Source organism: Camellia sinensis, unplaced genomic scaffold (genome assembly GCF_055761805.1).
Source record: "Camellia sinensis isolate YWXY unplaced genomic scaffold, ASM5576180v1 Unanchor11, whole genome shotgun sequence".
In the NCBI taxonomy this organism is placed as follows: Eukaryota; Viridiplantae; Streptophyta; class Magnoliopsida; order Ericales; family Theaceae; genus Camellia; species Camellia sinensis.
The window spans coordinates 2,028,873-2,041,344 of record NW_028128989.1 but is presented as its reverse complement, the minus strand read 5'-3'; positions in this window follow the sequence as shown (position 1 = coordinate 2,041,344).

The window sequence follows — 12,472 nt, the reverse complement described above, 5'->3', positions numbered from 1 at the left end:
CAGGAGAATCCGTATAGGTGTACGAGTGTTCGAACCGTAATGCGCAAGAAATGGTATGTAAACCCTGTATTTACATATCTGCCACTGTGCAGGAGAATCCGTATAGGTGTTCGAGTGTTCGAACCGTAATGCGCAAGAAATGGTATGTAAACCCCGTATTTACATATCTGCCACTGTGCAGGAGAATCCGTGTAGGTGTTCGAGTGTTCGAACCGTAATGCGCAAGAAATGGTATGTAAACCCCGTATTTACATATCTGCCACTATGCAGGAGAATCCATATAGGTGTTCGAGTGTTCGAACCGTAATGCGCAAGAATTGGTATGGAAACCCCATATTTACATATCAGCCACTGTGCAGGAGAATCCGTATGGGTGTTCGAGTGTTCGAACCGTAATGCGCAAGAAATGGTATGTAAACCCCGTATTTACATATCTGCCACTGTGCAGGAGAATCCGTGTAGGTGTTCGAGTGTTCGAACCGTAATGCGCAAGAAATGGTATGTAAACCCCGTATTTACATATCTGCCACTATGCAGGAGAATCCATATAGGTGTTCGAGTGTTCGAACCGTAATGCGCAAGAATTGGTATGGAAACCCCATATTTACATATCAGCCACTGTGCAGGAGAATCCGTATGGGTGTTCGAGTGTTCGAACCGTAATGCGCAAGAAATGATATGTGAACCCCGTATTTACATATCTGTCACTGTGCAGGAGAATCCGTATAGGTGTTCGAGTGTTCGAACCGTAATGCGCAAGAAATGGTATGTAAACCCTGTATTTACATGTCTGCCACTGTGCAGGAGAATCCGTATAGGTGTTCGAGTGTTCGAACCGTAATGCGCAAGAAATGGTATGGGAACCCCGTATTTACATATCTGCCACTGTGCAGGAGAATCCGTATAGGTGTTCGGGTGTTCGAACAGTAATGCGCAAGAATTGGTATGTAAACCCCGTATTTACATATCTGCCACTGTACAGGAGAATCCGTATAAGTGTTCGAGTGTTCGAACCGTAATGCGCAAGAAATGGTATGTAAACCCCGTATTTACATATCTGCCACTGTGCTGGAGAATCCGTATAGGTGTTCGAGTGTTCGAACCGTAATGCGTAAGAAATGATATGTAAACCCCGTCTTTACATATCTGCCACTGTGCAGGAGAATCCGTATAGGTGTTCGAGTGTTCGAACCGTAATGCGCAAGAAATGGTATGGAAACCCCGTATTTACATATCTGCCACTCTGCAGAAGAATCCGTATAGGTGTTCGAGTGTTCGATCCGTAATGCGCAAGAAATGGTATGTAAACCCGTTATTTACATATCTGTCACTGCGCAGGAGAATCCGTATAGGTGTTCGAGTGTTCGAACCGTAATGCGCAAGAAATGGTATGTAAACCCTGTATTTACATATCTGCCACTGTGCAGGAGAATCTGTATAGGTGTTCGAGTGTTCGAACCGTAATGCGCAAGAATTGGAATGGAAACCCCGTATTTACATATCTGCCACTGTGCAGGAGAATCCGTATAGGTGTTCGAGTGTTCGAACCGTAATGCGCAAGAAATGGTATGTAAACCCCGTATTTACATATCTGCCACTGTGCAGGAGAATCCGTATAGGTGTTCGAGTGTTCGAACCGTAATGCGCAAGAAATGGTATGTAAACCCCGTATTTACATATCTGCCACTATGCAGGAGAATCCATATAGGTGTTCGAGTGTTCGAACCGTAATGCGCAAGAAATGGTATGGAAACCCCGAATTTACATATCTGCCACTGTGCAGGAGAATCCGTATAGGTGTTCGAGTGTTCGAAACGTAATGCGCAAGAAATGGTGTGTAAACCCCGTATTTACATATCTGCCACTGTGCAGAAGAATCCGTATAGGTGTTCGAGTGTTCGAACCGTAATGCGCAAGAATTGGTATGGAAACCCCATATTTACATATCTGCCACTGTGCGGGAGAATCCGTATAGGTGTTCGAGTGTTCGAACCGTAATGCGCAAGAAATGATATGTAAACCCCGTATTTACATATTTGCCACTGTGCAGGAGAATCCGTATAGGTGTTCGAGTGTTCGAACCGTAATGCGCAAGAAATGGTATGTAAAACCCGTATTTACATATCTGCCACTATGCAGGAGAATCCGTATAGGTGTTCGAGTGTTCGAACCGTAATGCGCAAGAAATGGTATGTAAACCCCGTATTTACATATCTGCCACTATGCAGGAGAATCCATATAGGTGTTCGAGTGTTCGAACCGTAATGCGCAAGAATTGGTATGGAAACCCCATATTTACATATCAGCCACTGTGTAGGAGAATCCGTATAGGTGTTCGAGTGTTCGAACCGTAATGCGCAAGAAATGATATGTAAACCCCGTATTTACATATCTGTCACTGTGCAGGAGAATCCGTATAGGTGTTCGAGTGTTCGAACCGTAATGCGCAAGAAATGGTATGTAAACCCTGTATTTACATGTCTGCCACTGTGCAGGAGAATCCGTATAGGTGTTCGAGTGTTCGAACCGTAATGCGCAAGAAATGGTATGGAAACCCCGTATTTACATATCTGCCACTGTGCAGGAGAATCCGTATAGGTGTTCGAGTGTTCGAACAGTAATGCGCAAGAATTGGTATGGAAACCCCGTATTTACATATCTGCCACTGTGCGGGAGAATCCGTATAGGTGTTCGAGTGTTCGAACCGTAATGCGCAAGAAATGGTATGTAAACCCCGTATTTACATGTCTGCCACTGTGCATGAGAATCCGTATAGGTGTTCGAGTGCTCGAACCGTAATGCGCAAGAAATGGTATGGAAACCCCGTATTTACATATCTGCCACTGTGCAGGAGAATCCGTATAGGTGTTCGAGTGTTCGAACCGTAATGCGTAAGAAATGATATGTAAACCCCGTCTTTACATATCTGCCACTGTGCATGAGAATCCGTATAGGTGTTCGAGTGTTCGAACCGTAATGCGCAAGAAATGGTGTGGAAACCCCGTATTTACATATCTGCCACTCTGCAGAAGAATCCGTATAGGTGTTCGAGTGTTCGATCCGTAATGCGCAGGAAATGGTATGTAAACCCGTTATTTACATATCTGTCACTGCGCAGGAGAATCCGTATAGGTGTTCGAGTGTTCGAACCGTAATGCGCAAGAAATGGTATGTAAACCCTGTATTTACATATCTGCCACTGTGCAGGAGAATCCGTATAGGTGTTCGAGTGTTCGAACCGTAATGCGCAAGAAATGGTATGTAAACCCCGTATTTACATATCTGCCACTGTGCAGGAGAATCCGTGTAGGTGTTCGAGTGTTCGAACCGTAATGCGCAAGAAATGGTATGTAAACCCCGTATTTACATATCTGCCACTATGCAGGAGAATCCATATAGGTGTTCGAGTGTTCGAACCGTAATGCGCAAGAATTGGTATGGAAACCCCATATTTACATATCAGCCACTGTGCAGGAGAATCCGTATGGGTGTTCGAGTGTTCGAACCGTAATGCGCAAGAAATGATATGTAAACCCCGTATTTACATATCTGTCACTGTGCAGGAGAATCCGTATAGGTGTTCGAGTGTTCGAATCGTAATGCGCAAGAAATGGTATGTAAACCCTGTATTTACATGTCTGCCACTGTGCAGGAGAATCCGTATAGGTGTTCGAGTGTTCGAACCGTAATGCGCAAGAATTGGTATGGAAACCCCATATTTACATATCAGCCACTGTGGAGGAGAATCCGTATAGGTGTTCGAGTGTTCGAACCGTAATGCGCAAGAAATGATATGTAAACCCCGTATTTACATATCTGTCACTGTGCAGGAGAATCCGTATAGGTGTTCGAGTGTTCGAACCGTAATGCGCAAGAAATGGTATGTAAACCCCGTATTTACATATCTGCCACTGTGCAGTAGAATCCGTATAGGTGTTCGAGTGTTCGAACAGTAATGCGCAAGAATTGGTATGGAAACCCCGTATTTACATATCTGCCACTGTGCGGGAGAATCCGTATAGGTGTTCGAGTGTTCGAACCGTAATGCGCAAGAAATGGTATGTAAACCCCGTATTTACATGTCTGCCACTGTGCATGAGAATCCGTATAGGTGTTCGAGTGTTCGAACCGTAATGCGCAAGAAATGGTTTGGAAACGCCGTATTTACATATCTGCCACTGTGCAGGAGAATCCGTATAGGTGTTCGAGTGTTCGAACCGTAATGCGTAAGAAATGATATGTAAACCCTGTATTTACATATCTGCCACTGTGCAGGAGAATCCGTATAGGTGTTCGAGTGTTCGAACCGTAATGCGCAAGAAATGGTATGGAAACCCCGTATTTACATATCTGCCACTGTGCAGGAGAATCCGTATAGGTGTTCGAGTGTTCGAACAATAATGCGCAAGAATTGGTATGGAAACCCCGTATTTACATATCTGCCACTGTGCGGGAGAATCCGTATAGGTGTTCGAGTGTTCGAACCGTAATGCGCAAGAAATGGTATGTAAACCCCGTATTTACATGTCTGCCACTGTGCATGAGAATCCGTATAGGTGTTCGAGTGTTCGAACCGTAATGCGTAAGAAATGGTATGGAAACCCCGTATTTACATATCTGCCACTGTGCAGGAGAATCCGTATAGGTGTTCGAGTGTTCGAACCGTAATGCGTAAGAAATGATATGTAAACCCCGTCTTTACATATCTGCCACTGTGCATGAGAACCCGTATAGGTGTTCGAGTGTTCGAACCGTAATGCGCAAGAAATGGTATGGAAACCCCGTATTTACATATCTGCCACTCTGCAGAAGAATCCGTATAGGTGTTCGAGTGTTCGATCCGTAATGCGCAGGAAATGGTATGTAAACCCGTTATTTACATATCTGTCACTACGCAGGAGAATCCGTATAGGTGTTCGAGTGTTCGAACCGTAATGCGCAAGAAATGGTATGTAAACCCTGTATTTACATATCTGCCACTGTGCAGGAGAATCCGTATAGGTGTTCGAGTGTTCGAACCGTAATGCGCAAGAAATGGTATGTAAACCCCGTATTTACATATCTGCCACTGTGCAGGAGAATCCGTGTAGGTGTTCGAGTGTTCGAACCGTAATGCGCAAGAAATGGTATGTAAACCCCGTATTTACATATCTGCCACTATGCAGGAGAATCCATATAGGTGTTCGAGTGTTCGAACCGTAATGCGCAAGAATTGGTATGGAAACCCCATATTTACATATCAGCCACTGTGCAGGAGAATCCGTATGGGTGTTCGAGTGTTCGAACCGTAATGCGCAAGAAATGATATGTGAACCCCGTATTTACATATCTGTCACTGTGCAGGAGAATCCGTATAGGTGTTCGAGTGTTCGAACCGTAATGCGCAAGAAATGGTATGTAAACCCTGTATTTACATGTCTGCCACTGTGCAGGAGAATCCGTATAGGTGTTCGAGTGTTCGAACCGTAATGCGCAAGAAATGGTATGGAAACCCCGTATTTACATATCTGCCACTGTGCAGGAGAATCCGTATAGGTGTTCGGGTGTTCGAACAGTAATGCGCAAGAATTGGTATGTAAACCCCGTATTTACATATCTGCCACTGTACAGGAGAATCCGTATAGGTGTTCGAGTGTTCGAACCGTAATGCGCAAGAAATGGTATGTAAACCCCGTATTTACATATCTGCCACTGTGCCGGAGAATCCGTATAGGTGTTCGAGTGTTCGAACCGTAATGCGTAAGAAATGATATGTAAACCCCGTCTTTACATATCTGCCACTGTGCAGGAGAATCCGTATAGGTGTTCGAGTGTTCGAACCGTAATGCGCAAGAAATGGTATGGAAACCCCGTATTTACATATCTGCCACTCTGCAGAAGAATCCGTATAGGTGTTCGAGTGTTCGATCCGTAATGCGCAAGAAATGGTATGTAAACCCGTTATTTACATATCTGTCACTGCGCAGGAGAATCCGTATAGGTGTTCGAGTGTTCGAACCGTAATGCGCAAGAAATGGTATGTAAACCCTGTATTTACATATCTGCCACTGTGCAGGAGAATCCGTATAGGTGTTCGAGTGTTCGAACCGTAATGCGCAAGAATTGGAATGGAAACCCCGTATTTACATATCTGCCACTGTGCAGGAGAATCCGTATAGGTGTTCGAGTGTTCGAACCGTATTGCGCAAGAAATGGTATGTAAACCCCGTATTTACATATCTGCCACTGTGCAGGAGAATCCGTATAGGTGTTCGAGTGTTCGAACCGTAATGCGCAAGAAATGGTATGTAAACCCCGTATTTACATATCTGCCACTATGCAGGAGAATCCATATAGGTGTTCGAGTGTTCGAACCGTAATGCGCAAGAAATGGTATGGAAACCCCGAATTTACATATCTGCCACTGTGCAGGAGAATCCGTATAGGTGTTCGAGTGTTCGAAACGTAATGCGCAAGAAATGGTGTGTAAACCCCGTATTTACATATCTGCCACTGTGCAGAAGAATCCGTATAGGTGTTCGACTGTTCGAACCGTAATGCGCAAGAATTGGTATGGAAACCCCATATTTACATATCTGCCACTGTGCGGGAGAATCCGTATAGGTGTTCGAGTGTTCGAACCGTAATGCGCAAGAAATGATATGTAAACCCCGTATTTACATATTTGCCACTGTGCAGGAGAATCCGTATAGGTGTTCGAGTGTTCGAACCGTAATGCGCAAGAAATGGTATGTAAAACCCGTATTTACATATCTGCCACTATGCAGGAGAATCCGTATAGGTGTTCGAGTGTTCGAACCGTAATGCGCAAGAAATGGTATGTAAACCCCGTATTTACATATCTGCCACTATGCAGGAGAATCCATATAGGTGTTCGAGTGTTCGAACCGTAATGCGCAAGAATTGGTATGGAAAGCCCATATTTACATATCAGCCACTGTGTAGGAGAATCCGTATAGGTGTTCGAGTGTTCGAACCGTAATGCGCAAGAAATGATATGTAAACCCCGTATTTACATATCTATCACTGTGCAGGAGAATCCGTATAGGTGTTCGAGTGTTCGAACCGTAATGCGCAAGAAATGGTATGTAAACCCTGTATTTACATGTCTGCCACTGTGCAGGAGAATCCGTATAGGTGTTCGAGTGTTCGAACCGTAATGCGCAAGAAATGGTATGGAAACCCCGTATTTACATATCTGCCACTGTGCAGGAGAATCCGTATAGGTGTTCGAGTGTTCGAACAGTAATGCGCAAGAATTGGTATGGAAACCCCGTATTTACATATCTGCCACTGTGCGGGAGAATCCGTATAGGTGTTCGAGTGTTCGAACCGTAATGCGCAAGAAATGGTATGTAAACCCCGTATTTACATGTCTGCCACTGTGCATGAGAATCCGTATAGGTGTTCGAGTGTTCGAACCGTAATGCGCAAGAAATGGTATGGAAACCCCGTATTTACATATCTGCCACTGTGCAGGAGAATCCGTATAGGTGTTCGAGTGTTCGAACCGTAATGCGTAAGAAATGATATGTAAACCCCGTCTTTACATATCTGCCACTGTGCATGAGAATCCGTATAGGTGTTCGAGTGTTCGAACCGTAATGCGCAAGAAATGGTGTGGAAACCCCGTATTTACATATCTGCCACTCTGCAGAAGAATCCGTATAGGTGTTCGAGTGTTCGATCCGTAATGCGCAGGAAATGGTATGTAAACCCGTTATTTACATATCTGTCACTGCGCAGGAGAATCCGTATAGGTGTTCGAGTGTTCGAACCGTAATGCGCAAGAAATGGTATGTAAACCCTGTATTTACATATCTGCCACTGTGCAGGAGAATCCGTATAGGTGTTCGAGTGTTCGAACCGTAATACGCAAGAAATGGTATGTAAACCCCGTATTTACATATCTGCCACTGTGCAGGAGAATCCGTGTAGGTGTTCGAGTGTTCGAACCGTAATGCGCAAGAAATGGTATGTAAACCCCGTATTTACATATCTGCCACTATGCAGGAGAATCCATATAGGTGTTCGAGTGTTCGAACCGTAATGCGCAAGAATTGGTATGGAAACCCCATATTTACATATCAGCCACTGTGCAGGAGAATCCGTATGGGTGTTCGAGTGTTCGAACCGTAATGCGCAAGAAATGATATGTAAACCCCGTATTTACATATCTGTCACTGTGCAGGAGAATCCGTATAGGTGTTCGAGTGTTCGAACCGTAATGCGCAAGAAATGGTATGTAAAACCCGTATTTACATATCTGCCACTATGCAGGAGAATCCGTATAGGTGTTCGAGTGTTCGAACCGTAATGCGCAAGAAATGGTATGTAAACCCCGTATTTACATATCTGCCACTATGCAGGAGAATCCATATAGGTGTTCGAGTGTTCGAACCGTAATGCGCAAGAAATGATATGTAAACCCCGTATTTACATATTTGCCACTGTGCAGGAGAATCCGTATAGGTGTTCGAGTGTTCGAACCGTAATGCGCAAGAAATGGTATGTAAAACCCGTATTTACATATCTGCCACTATGCAGGAGAATCCGTATAGGTGTTCGAGTGTTCGAACCGTAATGCGCAAGAAATGGTATGTAAACCCCGTATTTACATATCTGCCACTATGCAGGAGAATCCATATAGGTGTTCGAGTGTTCGAACCGTAATGCGCAAGAATTGGTATGGAAACCCCATATTTACATATCAGCCACTGTGTAGGAGAATCCGTATAGGTGTTCGAGTGTTCGAACCGTAATGCGCAAGAAATGATATGTAAACCCCGTATTTACATATCTGTCACTGTGCAGGAGAATCCGTATAGGTGTTCGAGTGTTCGAACCGTAATGCGCAAGAAATGGTATGTAAACCCTGTATTTACATGTCTGCCACTGTGCAGGAGAATCCGTATAGGTGTTCGAGTGTTCGAACCGTAATGCGCAAGAAATGGTATGGAAACCCCGTATTTACATATCTGCCACTGTGCAGGAGAATCCGTATAGGTGTTCGAGTGTTCGAACAGTAATGCGCAAGAATTGGTATGGAAACCCCGTATTTACATATCTGCCACTGTGCGGGAGAATCCGTATAGGTGTTCGAGTGTTCGAACCGTAATGCGCAAGAAATGGTATGTAAACCCCGTATTTACATGTCTGCCACTGTGCATGAGAATCCGTATAGGTGTTCGAGTGCTCGAACCGTAATGCGCAAGAAATGGTATGGAAACCCCGTATTTACATATCTGCCACTGTGCAGGAGAATCCGTATAGGTGTTCGAGTGTTCGAACCGTAATGCGTAAGAAATGATATGTAAACCCCGTCTTTACATATCTGCCACTGTGCGTGAGAATCCGTATAGGTGTTCGAGTGTTCGAACCGTAATGCGCAAGAAATGGTGTGGAAACCCCGTATTTACATATCTGCCACTCTGCAGAAGAATCCGTATAGGTGTTCGAGTGTTCGATCCGTAATGCGCAGGAAATGGTATGTAAACCCGTTATTTACATATCTGTCACTGCGCAGGAGAATCCGTATAGGTGTTCGAGTGTTCGAACCGTAATGCGCAAGAAATGGTATGTAAACCCTGTATTTACATATCTGCCACTGTGCAGGAGAATCCGTATAGGTGTTCGAGTGTTCGAACCGTAATGCGCAAGAAATGGTATGTAAACCCCGTATTTACATATCTGCCACTGTGCAGGAGAATCCGTGTAGGTGTTCGAGTGTTCGAACCGTAATGCGCAAGAAATGGTATGTAAACCCCGTATTTACATATCTGCCACTATGCAGGAGAATCCATATAGGTGTTCGAGTGTTCGAACCGTAATGCGCAAGAATTGGTATGGAAACCCCATATTTACATATCAGCCACTGTGCAGGAGAATCCGTATGGGTGTTCGAGTGTTCGAACCGTAATGCGCAAGAAATGATATGTAAACCCCGTATTTACATATCTGTCACTGTGCAGGAGAATCCGTATAGGTGTTCGAGTGTTCGAATCGTAATGCGCAAGAAATGGTATGTAAACCCTGTATTTACATGTCTGCCACTGTGCAGGAGAATCCGTATAGGTGTTCGAGTGTTCGAACCGTAATGCGCAAGAATTGGTATGGAAACCCCATATTTACATATCAGCCACTGTGGAGGAGAATCCGTATAGGTGTTCGAGTGTTCGAACCGTAATGCGCAAGAAATGATATGTAAACCCCGTATTTACATATCTGTCACTGTGCAGGAGAATCCGTATAGGTGTTCGAGTGTTCGAACCGTAATGCGCAAGAAATGGTATGTAAACCCCGTATTTACATATCTGCCACTGTGCAGTAGAATCCGTATAGGTGTTCGAGTGTTCGAACAGTAATGCGCAAGAATTGGTATGGAAACCCCGTATTTACATATCTGCCACTGTGCGGGAGAATCCGTATAGGTGTTCGAGTGTTCGAACCGTAATGCGCAAGAAATGGTATGTAAACCCCGTATTTACATGTCTGCCACTGTGCATGAGAATCCGTATAGGTGTTCGAGTGTTCGAACCGTAATGCGCAAGAAATGGTTTGGAAACGCCGTATTTACATATCTGCCACTGTGCAGGAGAATCCGTATAGGTGTTCGAGTGTTCGAACCGTAATGCGTAAGAAATGATATGTAAACCCTGTATTTACATATCTGCCACTGTGCAGGAGAATCCGTATAGGTGTTCGAGTGTTCGAACCGTAATGCGCAAGAAATGGTATGGAAACCCCGTATTTACATATCTGCCACTGTGCAGGAGAATCCGTATAGGTGTTCGAGTGTTCGAACAATAATGCGCAAGAATTGGTATGGAAACCCCGTATTTACATATCTGCCACTGTGCGGGAGAATCCGTATAGGTGTTCGAGTGTTCGAACCGTAATGCGCAAGAAATGGTATGTAAACCCCGTATTTACATGTCTGCCACTGTGCATGAGAATCCGTATAGGTGTTCGAGTGTTCGAACCGTAATGCGTAAGAAATGGTATGGAAACCCCGTATTTACATATCTGCCACTGTGCAGGAGAATCCGTATAGGTGTTCGAGTGTTCGAACCGTAATGCGTAAGAAATGATATGTAAACCCCGTCTTTACATATCTGCCACTGTGCATGAGAACCCGTATAGGTGTTCGAGTGTTCGAACCGTAATGCGCAAGAAATGGTATGGAAACCCCGTATTTACATATCTGCCACTCTGCAGAAGAATCCGTATAGGTGTTCGAGTGTTCGATCCGTAATGCGCAGGAAATGGTATGTAAACCCGTTATTTACATATCTGTCACTACGCAGGAGAATCCGTATAGGTGTTCGAGTGTTCGAACCGTAATGCGCAAGAAATGGTATGTAAACCCTGTATTTACATATCTGCCACTGTGCAGGAGAATCCGTATAGGTGTTCGAGTGTTCGAACCGTAATGCGCAAGAAATGGTATGTAAACCCCGTATTTACATATCTGCCACTGTGCAGGAGAATCCGTGTAGGTGTTCGAGTGTTCGAACCGTAATGCGCAAGAAATGGTATGTAAACCCCGTATTTACATATCTGCCACTATGCAGGAGAATCCATATAGGTGTTCGAGTGTTCGAACCGTAATGCGCAAGAATTGGTATGGAAACCCCATATTTACATATCAGCCACTGTGCAGGAGAATCCGTATGGGTGTTCGAGTGTTCGAACCGTAATGCGCAAGAAATGATATGTGAACCCCGTATTTACATATCTGTCACTGTGCAGGAGAATCCGTATAGGTGTTCGAGTGTTCGAACCGTAATGCGCAAGAAATGGTATGTAAACCCTGTATTTACATGTCTGCCACTGTGCAGGAGAATCCGTATAGGTGTTCGAGTGTTCGAACCGTAATGCGCAAGAAATGGTATGGAAACCCCGTATTTACATATCTGCCACTGTGCAGGAGAATCCGTATAGGTGTTCGGGTGTTCGAACAGTAATGCGCAAGAATTGGTATGTAAACCCCGTATTTACATATCTGCCACTGTACAGGAGAATCCGTATAGGTGTTCGAGTGTTCGAACCGTAATGCGCAAGAAATGGTATGTAAACCCCGTATTTACATATCTGCCACTGTGCCGGAGAATCCGTATAGGTGTTCGAGTGTTCGAACCGTAATGCGTAAGAAATGATATGTAAACCCCGTCTTTACATATCTGCCACTGTGCAGGAGAATCCGTATAGGTGTTCGAGTGTTCGAACCGTAATGCGCAAGAAATGGTATGGAAACCCCGTATTTACATATCTGCCACTCTGCAGAAGAATCCGTATAGGTGTTCGAGTGTTCGATCCGTAATGCGCAAGAAATGGTATGTAAACCCGTTATTTACATATCTGTCACTGCGCAGGAGAATCCGTATAGGTGTTCGAGTGTTCGAACCGTAATGCGCAAGAAATGGTATGTAAACCCTGTATTTACATATCTGCCACTGTGCAGGAGAATCCG